The 5,147-nt window shown below is 35.9% G+C and overlaps 1 long non-coding RNA gene across 1 annotated transcript in view; it reads left to right on the top strand.

Moving 5' to 3' along the window:
- The window catches only part of LOC109279433, a 36,009-nt gene that overhangs the window by 17,582 nt on the left and 13,280 nt on the right, over positions 1-5,147 (top strand). The window lies entirely within an intron of this gene.

Consider the following 5,147-nt stretch of genomic DNA (forward strand, 5'->3'; position numbering starts at 1 on the left):
CACTGGCACAGGTTGCCCAGAGAGGTGGTGGATGCCCCATCCCTGGAAACATTCCAGGTCCGGTTGGATGGGGCTCTGAGCAACCTGATGTAGTTGAAGATGTCCCTGCCCTCAGCAGGGGGGTTGGACTAGATGACCTTTAAAGGTCCCTTCCAACCCAAACTATTCTATGATTCTATGATTCTATCTATTTAGAGATTCTGTTTCAAGAGGTCTTTTCTTTTCTGTGATACCTTGAAATTGTAACAGTGTGGAAAGGGGCATTGCATGGGTGCATGTTTAAATGTAAATGAATTTCCTTTGGACCTCTCCTTTGCCCTTTGCTTTTACTAGCAATTTCCAAACTGTCAAGATTATAAGGATAAAAACAACATGTCTGCAGCCTCCCAGTTGTGCCACATAGAGGCTGCAGCCATAGCTTAATCTCAGACAGTTACTGGATTAAGATTTGCATGCATAATTGCAGAACAATTATTCTCTGAAACAGCTGAAATATTCTGGGATTTATAGACTGCATATAGGTTGCCGGAAACCATGGTTTCTGTAATATCATCTCAGACTCAAAACAAAACAAAACAAAAAACCAGAGTAAACACAGAAATTTTCTTTATATAAGAGGTTATTGGATTCACTGTAAACTCTTTTTATTAAGGCAGTTCTGCTCTGTGGCATGCGATCTAAGAAAATACTATTTCATTACGGAAGAGATAGGAATATATCTTTGTTTTTCAGGCTATAGTTTCACTTTCTGTTTTCTTTTTTTCCCCTCAGCGTTATCATGTACTATTTACTGCAACACCTTAGTCACAACAAGAAAGAGAGTATTGAAATCCACAAAGATTTGGCTATTTAAAGGTTGGCAATGGGAGGCAGCATGTAAACATAGCTTTTATAGAGTTCTTTAACACAGCAAACAGCAGATTATTGGATAAAACTTCTACCAGTAAAAAGCATATTGGCCAGTGGTGGATGTGTTTGTCTGTTCTTGTTAACAGAAGTGCAAACATCCTGAAAAATATTGTTCTGTACCTTGTGACTGTGTATATTGTACATTTTATTATTCAGTTCTTTTGGCTGGTAGCTTGAAACAGATGGGACTCCTAGAAAATAAATATTTAACCGAGCAGGCCAGTAGCTAATGTTTGAAATCATATTTAGTGAAAGTATAATGGCATTTATGCCATTGATAGTTATACAAACCTTATGCCTATAACATTTCTACCTAGCCTTCCATTTTCTTTTGTTCATAATTTTATGAAAATGTGCCCTTTGCAGCTAAGAGTTTCCTTACTTTGTTGACCTCAAATATATTCTTTATGGAAGGTTAGAGGAAAAAGAAAAATCTTTTCAGCTGTTTTTAAGAAATGTGAAGTTGGAAAAATATGCTCTCCCTTATGCTTTTTTTTTCTTTCTTTTTGCATTCATCAAAAATTTCTCCTTTTTGAAATTAAAAAAAATAAAAAATAGTGCACTCAGTGAAATGGCACTTTTCCTAGCTGGAAAAAAATAACAACTTAAAGGCATAATTTAATAATAAAGTTTTAAATCATTGAAATTCTCATGGTGAGTGCCTCAGTGGGTACAAATAGAAGGACAAGTTTATTGGTAAGACCAGCTGATGTAAGCAGGATGACTACAGTGAATCCATAACAAATATGTCAATTTACATATTGAGCTGAGCTGAGACCAAGGGTCTGTTGAGCTCCCTTTCATTTGAGGATATCGTATTGCATCTTTTGCAACAAGCAAGCTGAGAATGCTTCCATATTGTTAAGATTTTGCATTTGTGAGGGCAGGGTTGTGAATGACTTAGTGAAACACTTGTACAGATTTTTTTTTGAGTTTTTTTTTTTCGGGTTGCATAGGCCTCTAGTTTAAGGAAGTGAGTTCCTGTCCCATGCTATCACATCACTGCATCATTCAGATTTCCATTTTCCCTGGGTGTAAGACTTAACCATGGAAAAAAGCTTTCTTATAGGTCATGTGTGAGGCTAGGAACTATGATAGAAGTTGAGTGCAGGAGCATAAAAGGAATTGTGGTGGGTTTCTTCCAGCAAAAAGTGACTACTCAGTTCTCCAGTAGTCATAACCTTGTTCCCAACTTGTCTCAAAAGAAGAGGGAGATTGGCCATGGCAATCATTAACACCCCTAATATTCCGCACAATGTAAAGGTTATCCATGTAGTGAGATGGTCAAACTTTCTGCCTGCCAAATACAGGCTGGGTCTAAATGCCTAAACATAAGACAACAGAAATTCCCTAAGGTTCATTTTTGGAGTAGTACGCCTTGTATTTTGCTCAGATGTTACCACAGTACTGGACTCACTACAAGACTAAAACCTCCACTGTGTTTTGAACATTGCAATAAAAAAATTGTTTAATAAGAGCAACTTCAAAATTTCTTATCTTGTGAGTTTGACAATGCAGCATTTTGTGACGCAAATGTTACAGATGTAGGAACCCTGTATAAAAGTCAAACTTTGATTACTTGATTGCAACAACAGGCCAAAATGTGTGGAGGTAGCAAGGAATCAGTCTTCTCCCTTGATCACACAGGCTGTGCTGGCTGTAATTACACTCTACTGATTGCAGAATAAGCTCCTGGATAGTATTGGTAGCCAGCCCAGGGCTACCAACGGATGCCCTCATCACACCTATTGGCAGAATTTTAAATATAAATCTATCTTTTAAATGCCAGCACAGCAGCTGGGAAATTGCCTTTGCTGGGCATAGTTCTTTCTTCTTGTGTTTTCTTTGCAATAAATAATAAGCTTAGAAAGAATGCCTTATGTTTTCCTGTCTTATTCATGTTTTGAATTATTGACTCCGTATACCACCACAGCACTTGCATATGCAGTTTACTGTGCAGTCATGTAAAAGCTCATTTGTTACCAGTTAAAGGAAACCTGAAAACTTCAATCTACAAAAATATTAAGCAATTGACACAAAGAGAAGTACTATACAATAAAATCAAGGCTGAAAAACTGATCAGCCAATCTTCAAAGGCAGCGAGAAACCAAACTAGCGGTTGTCTCTCTTTAAAGATTCTGCCACTGAAGGGTTGAAATGAATGGACAAGTATGACAGAGGCTTAGGCGTGTACAAAGCTCTAGCAATCTACATTAGCAGCAAATTCAGATCAGTCTTGTCTATTTTCTGTCTTTTCAGGTGATGAAACATGTGACATGGCACAGTGTTATCAATTTTTTTACTAGAGGAAAAAAAAAAGAAGAGGAAAAAGAGAAGAAGCCATTATCAAAATCTAAATCTACGCTGGTTAAAACCCCTACAGAAGTCTCAAAATATTCCTGCTTCTTATTGAAATTTATAAGCTGGCATTTATGTCAGTAATAATGGAATTGTGCTGTCTTTACTTCACTTACAGCATAGTGCTTCAGTTCTCCAGGGATATACTTCACTGTCAATTCACATTAGGCCATTAGAGCAAAAAGAGCTTTGCTAACTTTGGATGGAAAATAATTTTCTACTGTTGTTTCTATGGTTAATGTACAATAAAGAGTTTTGCTTTGAAACATGGTACATTTTTTTCATCAGTGATTGATATTCTGTGCTATATAACCAGCCAGATACACAAAGGGTTCACTTCTCTTGCCTCTTTTTGTGATAGTATCACATCCATGAACAGTCTGCAACGTCAGTCCTTCTGCCTCTCTTCTCATCAGCATCTCAGTTCCTGTTGTGTCAAGAGAGAACACAATACCACCAATTATTTGAACTTTAGAGAAGAATAACTCTAAATTCTAGACTCTGCTTGTCAGAGTTAAGGTTTCTCATTAAATCAGTATTGCATATTTGTATACATCATTGTTGCTATTGAAAATTGCTCAGTGAACGAAATGAAATTAAATATTTTTATGATCTTAGTATGTTTTTGAAGGTTTTATGTAGCATTCTCATCATGCATTTTGGATTATCATAGATCTGTTATTTATTTTAGCAGTCATTTAGACCTCATAAATATAATAACCATAACAGGACATGACTCATGACTGTAAGGCTCATAAATTAAGATTACTTATCTTTTGACCCCTTTACAGGATATCTGCTGCTTTAAATCACTGCACCAAGTTTAATTTACTAGATAGTTGCCTGTTTTCACAAAGAACTCTTTTCATGGGGATGAGGAATATGTAAATGGATAAATTAACACAAACAACTTGCTTCTAGGGAAATTAACAATTTTTTTATTCTTGCTGGGAATAATAGAACCTATATCCGTCCTAGACAATCACATATATTAGGAGTACATCCTAAATCTACTGTATATATTTCTGCTCCACGTTTTAAATGGAAATGAGCAATTGATTTTTATGTTTGTAATTTTTTGGTCTCATGAATTGCTTTAGAAAGAATTTATTGTGCAGTATGTGAAATGAAGCTTGCTTTACCAATATGCTAAAAGTAAACCTGGATAAATTATTCATTGTCAAAATATTTAGTTGCAAATGTAGCCCTTTTCCTATTAATTAATCATAGACACACTAGTCCTAATTTGTAAAATATATGAACTAGGCTTAATTCCCCATTTTGTTATACTAGCTGTAGGCTGAAGTACTAAAATAAAGAAATATATTTATAGTAGCATAGGGTTACAGAATTATTTAAAGGAAAAGAATGATTTTTGTTCATTAAAACTTTCTAAATAATGCTTATTGGACTTACCAGTTGTTTGCAAACTGTTTAATAACAATGCTTGCAAGTTAGTGCTTTTGATGCTTTTTCTCCATAGATTCCATTTCATGCTATGGATTGTTGTTTTCTATATGAGATTTCTTAAAGCTAGAAAGAAGTCATTAGATCCAATAAAAACTCTTGGCGTTCAGGGTTTTTTCTCAACTACAGAGGCAGTTCTGTATGAATAATGGCCATTACAATCTGAGAGAGCAATCAGAACCTCAGCTCTTGCTTTTTCTTTGCAGAAACATGTGTGAGCCAGTTTTTACACTGTATACAGTTAAAAAGAGAAAGAGAGAGACAAAGAGACTGAAAATAAAGAAAAAGATTGAGTAGTATCATGGTTTAACCCCAGCTGGCAACTGACCGCCACCCAGCCGCTCACTCACTCCCCCCCACCCAGTGGGATGGGGGAGAGAATTGGAAGAGCACAAGTGAGAAAAAACTCATGG

This window comes from Aptenodytes forsteri, unplaced genomic scaffold, assembly GCF_000699145.1.
Source record: "Aptenodytes forsteri isolate BGI_AS27 unplaced genomic scaffold, ASM69914v1 Scaffold257, whole genome shotgun sequence".
In the NCBI taxonomy this organism is placed as follows: Eukaryota; Metazoa; Chordata; class Aves; order Sphenisciformes; family Spheniscidae; genus Aptenodytes; species Aptenodytes forsteri.